Source organism: Canis lupus, chromosome 1, assembly GCF_048164855.1.
Source record: "Canis lupus baileyi chromosome 1, mCanLup2.hap1, whole genome shotgun sequence".
Classification (NCBI taxonomy): Eukaryota; Metazoa; Chordata; class Mammalia; order Carnivora; family Canidae; genus Canis; species Canis lupus.
Genome location: NC_132838.1, coordinates 15,133,267 through 15,151,115, shown reverse-complemented (window position 1 = coordinate 15,151,115; position 17,849 = coordinate 15,133,267). Strand labels below are relative to the sequence as shown.

At 41.2% G+C, this 17,849-nt stretch overlaps 1 long non-coding RNA gene across 1 annotated transcript in view; it reads right to left on the bottom strand.

Annotated features, from left to right (window-relative positions):
• LOC140630767 (uncharacterized) overlaps positions 1 to 17,849 on the bottom strand; it is a 33,722-nt gene that overhangs the window by 5,658 nt on the left and 10,215 nt on the right. The window contains exon 2 of the long non-coding RNA XR_012028473.1: positions 1,175 to 2,866. This is a non-coding gene — a long non-coding RNA (uncharacterized lncRNA). The remainder of the gene's footprint in view (positions 1 to 1,174; positions 2,867 to 17,849) is intronic.

Genomic DNA, 17,849 nt, shown 5'->3' with positions numbered 1-17,849 from the left:
CTTTGGAGTTCCAACGAATTTTAAGAGTGTAAAGAGGTCGGGGCACCTGGGTGGCTCAGTTGGTTAAGTGTCTGCCTTCAGCTCAGGTCAGGATCCCAGGGTCCTAGGACGGACCCCGTGTCAGGCTCCCTGCTCATCGGGGAGCCTGCTTCTCCCTCTCCCTCTCCCCACCCCCCAACTCATGTGTGCTTTTTTTTTTTAAGATTTTATTTATTTATTCATGAGAGACAGAGAGAGAGAGAGGCAGAGACACAGACAGAGGGAGAAGCAGGCTCCATGTAGGGAACCTGATGTGGGACTCGAACCCAGGACTCCAGGATCACGCCCTGGGCCGAAGGCAGGCACTAAACTGCTGAGCCACCCAGGGATCCCCTCATGCGTGCTTTCTCTCTTTCTGTCAAATAAATAAATAAAATCTTTTTAAAAAAGGGATATAAAGAGGTTTTAAGGCCAAAAAGTTTAAGAACCACTGCTGTAAAGATACAACTTCCACCAATAAAACACGCTGTAGAATGCATGGCAATGATAGCAAAAGAGGAACTGGAATTACAAGAAATTTAATTGAGCAAAGGCATCCACCAGGTTGCCGCAGGGCATGGCGGCCCACTATGTTGGGCTTCACAAACTGTGGCCTTGGACTCACGGGCCTGCTCAGATATGTCTGCAACAGCTTTAAAACAACACTAGACTCAATATATAGACTAAGACAATATGCTTGAAGTATGAAATATGATCCCTGTTATTGAGCTGCCTACTGCAATTGGGAACAAAGATGATTACATGCAGAGGATAACTGTGTATTAACAAGGTTAAATCAACATGTGCCGATGTGACCCAGGATGGGGGCTTTGGGCTAGGATGACAAAAGGAAGCAATGAGAGGTCCGAAATCTAAATATCGAGAAGCAGAAGGTAGTTTTGATTAGAGAGAATAGGATGAAACTGTGAAAGACCTGGAAAATTAGGGGACTGCAGGAAAATCATCTTTAAATTTGAGCTGGAAGGGAACTTAAACATTATCAAGTCTCATGGTGCTATTTTGGGATGAGGAATTTAGAGGATTAGAGGAGGAATCTCAGGCCCAGGGATAAGGTGACTTGCCCAAGGTTACATGTCAATTTGTGGTAGATGGGACTCTAGATTCCCAGCAAAGACAATCTTACATTCATTCTTACCTCACATCGCCAAGATCAAATTGGGGCCTGTTGCAATAAGTAACAAACCATTATAGCCCCTGGGTGTGAAGAGTGACGTTCATTCCAGTCCGTTGCCAGGTGAATGGTGAAAGCATCCTTTCAGAAATATTCACCTGGAATAGGAATGCAGGGAGACCTTTGACCTGGGTGTCTCCGTCCATTCAGGCTACAGCAATAAAGGACCACAGGTTGGATGACTTATAAACAACAGATGTTTATCTCTCGCAGTTCTGGAAGCTGGAAGTGCATGATCGAGGCGCTGGCTTCCGTGTCTGGTGAGGTCTGCTTCCCAGGTCATAGACAGCCAAATCCTCGCTGTGTCTTTACATAGCAGAAAGAGGGAGGGAGCTCTCTGGGTCTCACAAAAGAGCCCTAGCCCAATTCACGAGGCTTGCTTCCTCAGGACCTAATCACCTCCCGAAGGCCTGCCTCCCTTTCTTTTCTTCCAAATTTTTATTTAGATTCTAGTTAACTAACATATAGTGTGATATTGGTTTCAGCAATAGAATTTAGTGATTCATCACTTACATATGACACTCAGTACTCATTTTAGTAAGTGCCCTAATCCTTAATCCCATCACCCTTCTAGCCCATCCCCCACCCACCTCTCTCATCAACCCCCAGTTTCTTCTCTATCGTTAAGAGTCTCTTGTGGTTTGCTTCCCTCTCTTTTTTCCCCGCTTCCCCTATGTTCATCTGTTTCATTTCCTAAATTCCCCATATGCATGAAATCATATGTTATTTGTCTTTCTCTGATTTACTTCGCTTAGCATGATATACTCTAGTTCTATCAACACCATTGCAAATGGCAAGATTTCATTCTTTCTGAAGGCTGAGTGGTATTCCATTGTATACACGTGCGTGCACGCGCGCGCACACACACACACACACACACACATCTTCTTTATCCATTCATCTTTTGTTGGACACTTGGGCTCTTTGTGTAGTTTGGCTATTGTTGATAATGCTGCTATAAACACTGGGGTGCATTTACCTCTTTGGTTCTGTATTTTTGACCTAATCATGTACTAATACCATCCTATTGGGGATTAGGATTTCAACATAAGAATTGGGGGGGGGGTGGGTAGACAAATATTCAGTCCATGGCACTAGGGTTAGACAGACAGAATGTATAATCCAAGGTTGGAGTCTTTGAGTCTGATGTTGGCAGTGGGATTGGAGAGGAAGAGTTAAATTGGAAATATAGAAATTAGTGACAGGTCAGAAATTGAGATACAGCCTCGGAAGCACTCAAAAATGACCCCCAAGGCTTCTAGTCTCCCATGTTTGAAGCTTAGCTGTTTTCTGATCGCACCTCATCCAACAACTGGTTATAATTCTTCATAAACTTCACAACAAGTCCACAAAAATATACTGTTTAACTGCCTTCTCCCTCCATTTATGCTTTTCTCCCTAAATTGCTTCCTGTTCTTTGACCCATGGTAACATCTATATCACTAAGAATGGCCATAGGACAGTTACACATCAATAAGATGAAGAATTAAGATAAATAGTCAGTTAATTTAAAGAAGAACACTCTGCATGAATGTTTCATGAAGGCTTCTGGGGCAGGCAGTGGGCTGGCTCTTCTGAGTGGTTGCCTCAGTTCTACGTTCACCCAATCCCCCGACGCCGATCTCTGCTTTGGAGATAACATCATCACAGGGATCTCTAAGTGAAAACAAACAAAACGCTGTATTTGTGTCTAATATCACCAAAGCAGTATTGCACATTAGTCAACTGGCAAAACGGACGCTCAAGAATAAGAGCTAGGATATTCCTCAAGTGAACTGCTGCACTTTTTATTCTAATGGGGACAGCGTGTCCTGCACACGTCCTTGCTTTGGATTTTGTGATGTATACAGACCTTATTTTGGATACAAGTAAATTTAAGGAATGTCCAGAATGTAGCAGTACTACTGCAGATTAGGAAGGCTGTGTGATAAAGAACTTTTTAAAATCTATGCAAGATGCTCGACTGTCATCCATGCTGGTTTCCTGGGTTTATTTATTTCTCAGATTCCATGTAGATTGCAGGGGTGGTTTCAGGCTTTTATACAGTATCTTGGTAAACACAAGGTATTTACTTTGTCACATGCACTAAGACCAGAAGTGTGCTCTTGAACTGCACTGTCCAGTATATAGCCCCCAACTATACGTGGCCATTCAAATTTAAATTTGTATCAAGTAGAGTTAAATAAGATTTAAAATTCAGCTCGTCTTTCTCACCCAGCCGCTTCTCATGAGCCCAGCACCTCATGTGGCTAATGACCATCATACTGGGGCCTCCAGATATAGAATATGTCTCTTGTTGCTGAAAGTTCTATCGAACAGTAGTTACCTAGAACATAATCCATGGTTTTCATTTGTTATTTTATTTTCATACTTTTTAAAGATTTTATTTATTCATTCATGAGAGACATAGAGAGAGAGGCAGAGACACAGGCAGAGAGAGAAGCAAGCTCCATGCAGCAAGCCCGATGCAGGACTCGATCCCAGGACCCTGGGATCACGACCTGAGCGGAAGGCAGACACTCAACTGCTGAGCCACCCAGGCGGCCCTTTTATATATATATGGCTGTATAAAGATCATACCTGACTTTTAAAGAATGTTAGTAATTTGAAAAAGTGATTGCAAAAAAAAAAAAAAAGAGTTTTTGTTTTGGAATTCTGTTTACAAATTCGTGTTTTTAAAGTAATTAAAATGAATATAACCCAAAGTATGTATTTGCAGAGCAGCTTTCTTCCAAGTTGCTTATTCTCCTGCGCCAATATTCATTTATTCATTCACAAAATATTTACTGAGTGCTTTATGTGTGCCAGGCACTCTTCTGGGCTCTGGAACAAAATAAATAAATCCCTGGCCTCATGGAGCTTACGTTGTGCCCGGTGGGATGAGAAGCAAATATTATTTCTGTTTTCAGGGCCAGACACAAAGGTATTTGGTGCCAAATGAATGAACAACATGAGAATATTCCAGTTCTTACTTGGTTGCTTATTGAGAAGTCATAGAAAGAGGCAAATATTAAGAATAACTTCTAGGGGACCTGGGTGGCTCAGTCATTTAAGGGTCCCACTCTCTCTCTCTTTTTTTTAAGATTTTATTTATTTATTCATGAGAGACAGAGAGAGAGAGAGAGAGAGAGAGAGAGGTAGAGACACAGGCAGAGGGAGAAGCAGGCTCCATGCAGGGAGCCTGACGTTGGGACTCAATCCTGGGACTCCAGGATCGCGCCCTGGGCTGCAGGCGGTGCTAAACCGCTGTGCCACCGTGGCTGCCCATGCGTCCCACTCTCAATTTCAACTCAGGTCATGATCTCAGGGATGTGAGATCGAGCCCCACATTGGGCTGTACTGGGTATGGAGTCTGCTTGGGATTCTCTCTTTCCCTCTCCCTCTGCCCCTCACCCTGCTCTCTCTCCCTCTCTTAAAAAAAAAAAAAAATCATTGAGTTCCTGATTGCTCTTTCCTGGGCTAAGCAAGTATGTAAAACTTGTAAATAATGGGTTTGCTCTGTTTAAAAAAAAAAAAAAAAAGGATATAACTTCTGATTTTAAACAATATTCTCATCATCAAAAACAAGCCTTGCGAAAAACTTAAATATTATTTCTGAAAAACCACGTTTGCCTGACAAAGTGTGTGAAGAACTTTTCCAATGTCACCATCTTCCTTTACAGAATCAGAATATGTACAACTGGAAGTGGCTTTAGCCTCTTCTGTTCAGCTTCCCTCCTACAACATCCAGCCATGAAACCACTTCATCTCTAGCTGAGCACTTTGGAAAGCAGAAAGCTCACGACTTAATGGACAGCAGGGACATGTTTTCATCAGTCCCAACTTTCGTATTAGTATTAGTATTAATTAGCATTAGTATTAGTATTAGTATTAGTAATAGAATTAGAATTAGTATTAGGACTACAGTATCACATATCCATAGATAAAAGCTTAAAAATAACAGATAAAAACCAAAAATGTGGGATCCCTGGGTGGCGCAGCAGTTTGGCGCCTGCCTTTGGCCCAGGGCGCGATCCGGGAGACCCTGGATCGAATCCCACGTCGGGCTCCCGGTGCATGGAGCCTGCTTCTCCCTCTGCCTGTGTTTCTGCCTCTCTCTCTCTCTGTGTGTGACTATCATAAATAAATTAAAAAAAATTAAAAAAAAACAAAACCAAAAATGTTAAATTACTTGTGTTCCTGCAACCCAGAGATAACCACCAGCTGCACTTTGATATATATTCTTCATAAATTTCTGTCTCTCTCTATATATATACATACAAATATATTTGTTAAATTAAAATTGTACCATTTGTATCCTGCTTTTTCTATTTAGCCATATAGTACAAACATATTTTCATTCAAATAAGTATAACCCGGGGCATCTGAGTGGTTCATTTGGTTAAGCATCTGCCTTCGGCTCAGGTCATAGTCTCAGGGTCCTGGGTTTGAGCCCCGCATTGGGCCCTGCTCAGCAGGGAACCTGCTTCTCCCCCTCCCTCTGCCCCTCCCCCTGCTTGTGCTCACTCTCTCTCTGTCGAATAAATAAAATAAAAACATAAATAAGTGTAACTGTACAGCACCATTTTAACAGCTGTATACTATTCCATTGAATGAAAATAGATATATGTGAATATATATAGATATCATGATTTATATAGAAAGTTCATGTTGTTCTAAATGTTTCATTATTATAACTAATATTGTGCTGAACATCCATGTACACATATCTTTGTGATGCTGATAAGTTTCAGTGAACAAAGTCTAGAAATGAGACTCTAGATTCTAGAGTTCTACATGTTATTTAAGACTTTCAAACACGTTATCAAATTCCATCCCAGAAAAATTGTGCATCTACCTTCATTCCAGCAGCAGTGAGAATGCCCATCTCCTGAAGCCCTAGCCCATGAAACTGTTCTTGAGGGAACTTCACCTTTCCTCTATTTTTTACCCATTGGGTCCCGGCTTGCTCCTGGGACAAACTTCCTAGTGTTTGAGTGAAACTCTCATGTCCTGCAAAGTCTCCTCCTTTTTAGACTTAATATCCCTCCAATATGGATTAATAAATTATTGTCAACCTGGCACCTGGAGGATCAATAGTTCTGTCCTTGATCTTTTACTGCTCAACATTCTAATAGATGACTTGGAGAAATCTATAAAAAGCATGCTTGCAGATTCTGCTCAACATTTATTTAGTGCCTACCAGATGCCAGGTGTGATGCCCTGTTCTTAGGACATAAATACAAATGAGCTCTCTTCCCAGCCCTGGAGCAGCTCATGGAGACACCCAGATGGAGAAGCATACAATACGGCTAGACCTAGTGATTTCCAACATGGCACACGTGATAAATAATATTTTGGTGACTGAGGCCACCAGACATCCCTGTCCCTTTCCCGGGGCTACAGTGCCCAGATTAGGACACTCGGCTCTAGTCAGCAGTGTCAGGCCCTGTTCTCCCCAGTAGGGCCACTGGGGAGAACAATGCCATAGAAATCATTTTTTGAAATGTCATGCCCTTTCCCCCCAGTATGGCCACAGCAGAAGCATGTTCCCAGTACACTTAGACACAAGTGCCCTCTAGCTCGACTTTGCCTCTCCTTCCTCGATTATTTATGTTCTCTGACAATTTCCCAAGAGATATTTTAGTTGGCTAATACAAAACCAAATGCATTTTGAAGAGTTTCAGGACCCAAACCCATTAACATTACAGGAGATAAGCTGCTTCAAATCCCTTTGGGAGGGGAACTAGACAGTGCATAAATACGCAAGACGGGAATTCCAAAAGTCTGCTGTGAAATATAAATTGGGCTGGAATAGAAAAAGAAATTCTCCAAACTCTAAAACATCCTGCACTTGGTGATTGTTGGATGATTCTGTTACTAATATTAGATATCCAGAACCTTCTTCCACTGCGATTAGCTCTTCCCTGTGCCCTACTTCCTCCTGTGCCATAACAGCCAGGTCTTAGTTCACTTTATCCTCAGAGAATGGGGTTGTTGTGTTCATCAGGAAGCCTTCGTGTCTGACAGGACTTGACACTAGAAGCGGCTCTTCACTGCTGTGGGCTTCCTGGTCAGATGTCCTGGTGGAGCCAAAAGGACCTAGAAAATGTTACTGTACTTTGAACTATTGCATGCTGGATGCCAAAATCAATGGCCCTTCTTTCCAGAGAAGTAAATCAACCCATGATTTGAGGAGTGAAATAATGGAGCATGCCCTGCTTTACCTTTAATCCTTGGATTGGTGCCTGACATTTTACTTGAAGGCTAGTGGTTGACTGGAACAGAACAGTGGATCTTACTTCTTGTGTGTTTTATGAACATGTCCCGCTCTTAGGAGCTCAGGGAGTGGACCAGAGCTGACTCTGCCTTCTCGCTGTCTTTTCCAGAATTCTATGGGTAAAGGGGAGAGAAATAATGTGCCTGCCCTCGTTCCCCACTGGGTCACTACCAGGATTATCAGCATTCTAGGTCTTCATTTGCCAAATCAAATTTTGTTCATGGTCTTCACAAACAGCCACCCCTTGGCCCACCCCTGGCCCTGGAGGTGTCCACACCACCAGTTTATCAAGACCCTCAGAGTGACAGCAAAAGAGAAAGGCTGTGCAGGCCCCTGTAGGGAATTCCAAGGCCCTGGTTACCTAGAACATGGTTTGGAAAGGGGGAACACTGAGTAAGTAGTAGGCAAGACCTCTTCTGTGGGTTTCTAGTCCTGTGAGGAGGGAGCAAGCTGAATGTGGCTACAGGTGCTCTTGTGAAGCAGACAGGCCCTGTACAGGGGCACCACTAGTTTGGGTCTATGGGTCATATTGCACACAAAGCCCCACACACAGACGTTCTCTCTCTCTCTCTTCATTCCTCCTTCCTCTTTTTTTTTTAATTTTAATTTTTATTGAAATAATTGTAGATTGTCACCATGAAATGATGACAGTTATAATTACAACAAAAGGTAATAAGAAATAATACAGAACATGGACATGTCACCTGGAGTGTATACATACGTATATGAAAGATCCTTTATGGACCAAAACAAGAAGAGAAATAGGGGTAGGGAATTCTAAACAGGAACCTGCCATCCATGTCATTATGAAATTATATTTGTCAAGGAAGGAGGACATGTGATTTCACAGTTTGTTAGCGTGATTTATAACTAAAACATTTAGACGTACGGTGCATGGCCTCCCGTTGCACTTCTGCCTCCCAGCCCCGCAAAGGTTTGGGCGGGCCCAGGGCTGGAGAGAGGTTCATTCCTAAATTAATTACCCCTGGAGAGGGCAGCCCGGGTGGCTCAGCGGTTTAGCGCCGCCTTCAGCCCAGGGTGTGGTCCTGGAGACCTGGGATCGAGTCCCATGTCAGGCTCCCTGCATGGAGCCTGCTTCTCCCTCTGCCTGTGTCTCTGCCTGTCTCTCTCTCTCTCTCTCTCTGTGATGCTCATGAATAAATAAATTAAATCTTTAAAAAAAAATTACCCCTGGAGATAATCTGAAGATTCTGTAACCTAACAAGAATAGCCTATGCAGCCCCAGGAAAGGTCCTTTCCCTCCCTAAGGTCTATGAGACTGTGGCAGCCAAGGGAAGGTGAATGGAGGAGTATTGGGGGTGGTATGTAGAAAACTGGGGTTTGGGAAAAGATCTTCTTTGTAAGACTGAAATCATGAATTCTGTTCCCTTGGAATAGATGATCCATGTTCAGTAAACTTGTCTCTTTCTCTGCTTTGTTGTTTTCTTCTTTGCTCTCATTCTTTTGAGATTTCCCTTAGCATCCCAGCAAAATTCCACATAAGAAACTCCTATGTGTCTTGGTGGGCCCCATACCTGTGGGTTTGATTAGCTGGTAAGCTCCGAGCCCTGGAGCAGGATGCAGCTGGGGGAGCCAGGGAAGGTGGACCCTGGAAACAATTTGAGACCTCTGCTTCATTGCCTGTTATAGGTCCTCCTGAGGACCCAGCAATTATAGGAAGCCAGGGCCTGTCCTGTCCCACCCTAGGGCCCAGACTGTGTGTGCTCAATGTTTGCTTGATGAATAAACAAACGTCCTCATCTACCATGGTACAAAATGTAAACACCTGATAAATTGTTGAGTTAAAGGGTTACTTTTAAGCATTTTCATTGATGAGGGGTTACTAATGATTAGTACAAGGAAAATAAATACAAACAAGGAACTATAAATAAAACAATTATAATTACATAAATATATAATCATAACATTGATAACATTGAAACATATTACTTACTAACTTATTTAAAATTGAAATAGTAAATAAAAAATTATTTGGACTACTTGATTGAATATATTTGAACTAAATTTACTCTCAGAAAGTTTGACCACTTTGTTGAGAGAGAGAGAGGGAAAAAATTGTTATGTGGTCGATGGGAAAACAAAGGGATGATTTAAAATAGCTTTGAGTCCACACATCATAATTTATTCCTGGTTTTAGCTTACGGAGCACCATGTTCTGAATTGTTTGCATTGTTCTTAATGGATCTGCCCTTCCTTAAGATGTTTACTTGTATTTGTAGAACGAGTTCATCCACCAAGATAAGAACCATTGCTTCTAGGACAGATTGGCCAAGTAAGGCTGCTCAGCTTGTCTTATATTTTTATCCCAGGTTCTTGAACAAGTCCCTAGATTGTTGTCTTGGCATTTGTGTTGGTGGTATTTATGCTTAATGTTAAAAGCTCTGCTCTTTTTCAAATTTACCAAGCACTATGTGTCTCACCTTTGGCCAGGATGTATTGATGTATTACCATGACTCTGTGCAAGGCAGACTGCAGCCCATTCTGACACATTCTTATCCACACCAATTAAAACTAAGACATATGGATCAATGGAATTGAATCAAGAGTCCAGACATAAATATGTATGTCTATGACTAAGTAACCAGGGTTCCAAGCCGATAAAATGGGGAGTCAGTAAATGGCGCTGGGTCAACTAGATCTCCATTAAGCAAAAGAATGAAGATGGACCTCTATTTTACAGGATATACAAAAACCACATCAAATGGATCAAAGACCTAAATTCAGAAACTAAAACTATAAAACTCTTAGAAGAAAACATAGGAGTAAATTTTCCTGACCTTAGGTTTGGCAATGGATTCTTTAAAATGACCAAAAAAAAAAAAAAAAAAAAAAAAAAAAAGGCACAAGCAACAAAAGGAAAAACAAACTGGATTTCATAAAAATTGAAAGCTTTTGTGCATCAATAGACTATTAAGAAAGTGAAAAAGCAACCTATGGAATGGGAGAAAATATTTGCAAATCATATATTCAGTAAGGGATTTGTATCAAACATATAAGGAACTCTTAGAATTCAATGACAAAATGACAAACAACCAAATTCAAAAGTGAGCAAAGGACTGGCATTGACATTTCTCCAAGAAGATATATAAGTGACCAACATGCACATGAAAAGATGTTCAACATCATTAGTCATTAAGCAAATGCAAATCAAAACCACTGCAAAATACCACTTCCCATCCGTGAGGATGGCTACAATTAGAAAGAAAGTTAACAAAAATAAACAGTGTTGGCAAGGACATGGAGAAATTGGAATGCTCCTCCATTGCTGGTGGGAATGTAAAATGGCAACGGTTTGGTGGTTCCTCAAAAAATTAAACAGAATGAACATATGATCCAGAATCCTAGGTATATACCCCAAAAGAATAGAAACAGGTACTCAAACATTTGTACCTGGACACAAATGTTCATTACAGCACTATTCACAACAGCCAGAAGGTGGAAACAACCCACATGGCCGTCAGTGGCTTTGTGGAGGAACAAAATGTGGTATATCGATACAATGGAATATAATTGGTCCATAATACTCCAGTGTGACATGCTACATTCTACAATGTGAGTGAACCTCAAAAACATTATGCTAAGAGAAAGAAGGCAGACAAAAAGCCACATAGTATATGCTTCCATTTATATGACATGTCCAGAATAGGTAAATCCATAGGCATAGAAAGCAAAGTCATGGTTGCCAGGAGTTGAGGGAAGTGGGGGATGGGGAGTGACTGCCTGATGGTTGGGGGGGGGGAGTTCCTCTGACGTGATGAGAATGTTTTGGAACTAGATAGACGTGAAGATTGCCCAACACTGTGAGTGTACCAAATGCCATTGAACTCTATACCTTAAAATGGTTACTTTCATGTTATGTGAATTTTACCTCAACAAAATACATGGGGAATAGGATAACCACCTGGCCCTTGCCACTCCCAGACACCTCCATGGAGCTGCCTCTGTGGGAATGAACCCCAGTCCCCACAAACCCTCAGATTAGTCCCATCGGTGCTAGGCCAGTCCTCAGGGGGCAGGAAGCACAATGCAGCCTTGTCCTACCCATTCCCTGGGACATAGGAAAGAGTCACACATGCCAGGGCAATTCCTGATCTCTCAGTGTCCCCTTACTCATCTTCCCCAGTCCTCTGAGAAGCGAGGCTTGCTTATTGTACCAGGACTGGCTACATAATTTGTGGAGTCCAAGGCAAAGTGAAATTGTTAAGAGGTTATTAAGAATTTCAAGATGGTGCTAGCAGAGTATTTAGACAAGCCCCAGGCTCTTCTCTGCTCTTCTCTGCTCTTCTCTGCTCTTCTCTTCTCTTCTCTTCTCTTCTCTTCTCTTCTCTTCTCAATCCGGTGTCCTGTCTACACAGCACCCCTATCTGGTAGTCCCCATCCCTGTCTCCTGTGCTTGGCTCAGTCCTCACCTGATAGCACCACAGACTCTCTCTCTGTGGTGAGAGAGAGTGAGAGTGGTGATCGCCTGGATGCTGCCCCAGGCTCCCCAGCCCCTCAGCTGTCCCCACAGAGCTGTCTTCTGGAGCCAGATCCGTTTAATGTCCTCTCACCCTTTCTCCTCTCACCCTGTCCCTCACATTACTTGGGATTCAGTTTGCCTGAGACCTCAGTGGGCCCTGCAGCAACTCCTGCTGCCATGAGAGACGTGGCCCTGCATGTCGGGTGACTGGGAGGAGGCATGGCACAATGATCCCTGAGGCCCCCTCCAGCCCTGAGAGTCTATATTTAATCTCAGCTGGTGTGTGCTGTTACAACTATTTTCACAGACGAGTAAACTGACACTCAGAGATGTTAAGTAACTTCAGCAAAGTCACACAGCTGGTTACCTGTTTCGTTATGAGTACAAATGTAACCTAGGACAATTTAAGACATTTATTTCTCTTACTTTTGGTAATACTGCTTCATATCTAGTTACCTGCTGTGACTCTGTTAAGATCAGGACTTTTTTTTTTTAATAGCTTTCCTGGCTAGGTTTCAGTTTCGTTTCATTTTCTATCACTTTGGTTTCAGTTCTGTTTCTCAGGATACTCTCTTTCCCTTTTCAGTGGTAAAACCTGATCCTGTTAGAATCATTCCTTTGTGATTCCTTCTGATTAAAATTCACTAAGTATTCTAAGGCAGATATTCCTAAACAGGACATTTAAACATTAAAACTTAGTGCCAGGCAAATAAAGTCCAGCAGTAAGCAAAATGCACTTTTATTAGTATCATAAATTTGCCCACTAGCTGCCTCAGTGTGTATGTCCCATGGCTGGACGTACCTCATGGGTGCCGTCCTTGATGTGAAAAGACCACCAAGAATCTCTGACACCCTGATGAGCCAGATGTAATGAACCACAGCAAGGATTTTGGCCTCTTCTGAGGGAAAAAGGAATGATTGAAAACTGCCTGACTGTGCTGGGATCCTGATCATTAAGTGGAGGAAAGGAGGTGTGAGTCTCTCTCTTCAAAGCTTATTCTCAACTGCCCCGAACAGTCCAAGGACTTCATGGGGCAGCATGAACAGAAAGTTTGAGGAAGGGCCTCAAAGGAGTGACCCAGTGGTTGGAGCTCTCTTCAGACTTGAAAATACTGAGAGGATGACAGAAAAGATTCAACTTCTATTTAGACAACCACACCTTCTCCAAATCTGAAATCACTAAGACATTTGAGTGCTAAAAAATATCTGCTTAAAACTTAAATCCTCGATGCCCCTGTGTTTGAAATTGTTTTCCATTCCAAAATGAATAGATGCTCAATATTCACATTGTGGAAAACAGAGTAAGGTAGAAAGGGAAAGAAAAAAATTCAAATTGCAGTTTTGCCATCAAGAGATAACTCTTCTTAGCATTTTAGAATTCTCTCCTCCATTTCTTTTTTTCTACTCATATTTTTGTATATTTGTTTTGTATTGTACAGAGAGCGTGAGCTGGGCTGGGGAGGGGCAGAAGGAGAGAGAGAGAGAGAGAAAGAATCCCAAGGAGGCTCCATGCTCAGTGTGGAGCCGGACACGGGGCTTGATCTCATGACCCTGAGATCGTCACCTGAGCCAAAATCAAGAGTCAGACGCTTAACCGACCAAACCACCCAGGCACCCCTTTGCATGTTGTTTTGACCTTGCTATTTGTAAACTTTTATAACCTGATGCTTTTCATTCAACATTATATTAGAGTATGTCCCTGTGTTGGTACACATTTTATCAACTACATTTTTAACGGTTGCATAATAGTGTCTCATGTGTATACGATGCATTTGCCCATTCACTTATTTGGAGATATTAATATTGCAGACTATCCTATTATGCACAGGTTTGCATATCAAGCCTTTTTTTTTTTCCTTTTTCTGGTTTAGGATTATTTCCTTAGAATACATTCCCAGGACTAAGTATATTAGAAAGTACAGAAAATTTTAAGATTCTTTATACATCTTGTCACTTTGCTTTACAATATGGTTGTAGCAGTTTACACCCTAAAGTAGCCTATTTCATATAAATATTACTGGTTAAAATCAGCTCTTTAAGCTTATATGAAGCAAATATTCCATTAAGGTAGTGGTTGGAGTGGTTTGCTACATATCTAACTTATATAAAAATGTCCTGCATTCTACCCATGCCTCTGAAAGGTTTTCAGCAGTTTACAAATGTGAATGTTTGAATTTAAAAATCAAGCTTTCATCAGTTTATTTATTCGACACAGAGTCATAAAAAGAAATGTAACATATGGTCCATGTCCCATAGGATAGAGAAGAATTACACATAGAAATACTTTGGGAGAAAAAAAAAAAAAGAAATACTTCGGGAGAAAAGAGGGCTGGGTGGTAGGGGGTGTGGTATGGTAGCTCAGAGGGAGATGAGGCTCAGGGGTGCCAGATGGTTGGAGAAGACAGGTTAGTTCCTCTCCTCTAAAAGTGGTGGAATCTGACACTGAAGCATGGTAAGACTCACAGACATACAAACGGGGTGAGAAGGGCCTTCTCAACTGGGAAACCAGGATTCACAGAGATGGTTCATCATAAACATTAGAAAACGAGAAGACAGCAGGCTAAAATTTGCAAGTGATGTAGACTATATTTGTACACCAAATTCTGATGTTTCACTTCCTGATTTTTATTCAAAGAATCAGTCTGCAGAAGCTCATGTAATTTTAGAGCTCTAAGAGATTGTAGCCATCACTCAGCCCAATACCTCCCATATCCTACATTTTGCAAAGGAGGAGGTGGATATTAGTGAGGGATTATAAGCTTTATGTCCTAATTTCCAGGACAATGCCCCATCTACGAGGCCCTATACTCTCAGGCACACTCTGTGGGAATCTGACACAGGTCAGGATTATTTAATGCTTTATATGGTGTTATATTTATATGGTCTCTCACACACACAGGCACACATGCACACACACCAGTCTTACAGGACCTGGAAAAATAACAGGAGTGGAGGGAGCCAGGTAGGAGTCATTATGTAGATGTGACAAAGTGACTGACTTCTGAATAGCTTCAACATTTTGTTCCATACCTGTATTGGGATATTTTGGGTGGAATGATTAAATGATATAAGTATTGGAGCTGTTTGTGTCTTGCAAGCTTAAGTATTTTTAAGGAAAGTCTACAAATGTAATCATCATATAAACTTCTTTAAGCCTTACTAAACAGAAGCCACCTTACTAAATTTTATAAGGAATGTAATAAATAATAAGATGGAGGATGTAGCCCAAGCAACTCACAGTTTAACTGAGGAAATAAGGTATAGCACATATACATCTACAAGTGCAAAATTATTTGATACAATTTTTATATAAATTCTATTCACCTAATCAATGTCTTACAAAGCATGAGCACTCAATACATATTTGCTAAAAGAATAAAGGAAGGAAGGAGAAAATGACCATTTCCAGGCGGGATGATCATGGAAAGGTTCCTGAAAGATGAGACGTGAGCCCAGTCTGTGAGGATGGTCGAGACTTAGAAGAATGAGAAGATAAGAAACATTCCAGACAAGGAATGAAGCACAAGCATAATGTACCTCTTCGTGGCAAGTTAGATAAACATGTCCTCTGATCGCTAAAAACTAAGTTTCCATGATAAATAAATTGGGCATAACTAGACATGTGAACATACCAGAAAGTTAACAGTGTACCTCTCCAAGAGGTAATTTTGGGGCAAGAGAAAAATATATATGCTAAGAGATAGCACTGAAAAGTAAATATACCATTTGTTCTCCAAAAAATAAGCACAACTAAAACAAAGACATTGCCCCAAAAGCTTTCCCTCAATTACATTGCTATAAACTAGAACAATTAGGAGCGGAAAATGTACCATTTCCTGAAATGTCAAAGAGATATTAATGATTAGTGATCACATAGTCACGAAATACTGGTGGATGCAGATTCTTGCCTGGTGTAAAAGGTATGTGAGTTCAGTTCTGTGTGATTGCATGGGGGCAAAGGTGTTACAAATATACACAGGTCACTCACTCTGCACATAATACCTTTGCCCCAAATAACCCTCTGTACCTTTTATACAGTGAAAGAATTAGAGCTATTATTCTAGGCACTAGTCCCTAAAATACAAAGGCTTGTTTTCCCCCTTTAAACTTAAGAAAAGGCATGTGCTATTCACAGATACACATGTAAAGAATTTTTGTTATAATTTTCTTTGCTTGTTAAAAGTATTTGTGTTTTTTTTTTAAATGAAAAGGGGCTTAATGATTATTCCATCTAAACCCTGAAAATTGTTTGCAGATACCTAAGGATGTATGATAGTATAGTGTAAAGGACAGGAGTGTTTACATATGCTCCTTAGAAATGGTAAACGGACCTATATATTACGAGATAATGAACCTATATATAAACCTAACAGCAGTAGATGAACCTATGCATAATAAGGTTTCTACATTTTGCATGACGTGGAAGCAACATTGACTACGGTAGAGTGGGTAGTTAGGGATGTATGTCACATCCCTATAGAAACCATTGGGGCGGGGGGCAGTTAAGGCAGGGGCAGGATCACTAGAATGACGGACGGAGAATCATGCTAGATCCCTTCCCCAAGAAGCAATGATAAAACTGGACAAAATTATCAAAAACAAGCATTTCGAAAAAAAAAAAAAAACAAGCATTTCGGTACTCTGTAAATAGACCAAAGTCATACAACAAATTGAGAAGAATTTGTTTGAGATAAAGTACTGAACTCCGGTAAGATCAGTGGAAGCCTGTGGCATTTGAGCCTGGGGCTGTTCCCCTCCAGCCCGTCCCCCAGCTTCATAGTGAGGACAGGTGATGAGAGGCAGCCACCAGCCACAGCTGAAATCAGCAACATATAACAAAAATGATACATTACGACCTAGTGGGATTTATCCCAGGAATGCATTGGTTCCACATCTAAATATCGTTTAATATAATACACCATATAATAAAGTACAAAACCCACATGATCACCTCAAAAGACCCAGGAAAAGCATACGACAAAATCCAATACCTATTTATAATAAAAGCCCCTCAGTATAGGGGAATAGAAAGTTACTTCCACAATCTAATAAAGGGCACTTATGAAAATGGACAGTTAATATCATACTCAATAGTGAAAGATTGAATTTTTTTCCCTAAGATTGAGAATAAGGTAAGGATTTTCACTCTCACCTCTTCAGCATTGCACTAGAAGTTCTAGCCAGTGCAAACAGAGCATTTAAGAAGGCACACTAGTCAGAAAGAAAAAATTGAAACTTGTCTTTATTCACAGACTCGTTATCCTACATACAGAAAATCCTAAAGGATATACACACAACATGGCCAACAAGCACGTGAAAAAATGCTCCACATCACTTGCCATCAGAGAAATACAAATCAAAACCACAATGAGATACTTTACACCAGTGAGAGTGACTAAAATTAACAAGACAGGAAACAACAAATGTTGGCAAAAATATAGAGAAAGGGGAACCCTCTTGCACTGTTGATGGGAATGCAAGCTGGTGCAGCCACTCTGGAAAACAGTGTGGAGGTTCCTCAAACAGTTAAAAATAGAGCTACCCTACAACCAGCAATTGCACCACTGGGTATTTACCCAAAGATACTGATGTAGTGAAATGATGGGACACCCACACCCCAATGTTCATAGCAGCAATGTCCACAATAGCCAAACTATGGAAGGAGCCACGATGTCCTTCGACAGATGACTGGATAAAGAAGATGTGGTCTATGTATACAATGGAATAGTACTCAGCCATCAGAAAGGATGAATACCTACCATTTGCTTCAACACGGGTGGAACTGGAGGGTATTATGCTGAATGAAATGAGTCAATCAGAGAAAGACAATCATCATATGGTTTCACTCATATATGGAATATAAGAAATAGTGAAAGGGACTATAAGGGAAAAGAGGGAAA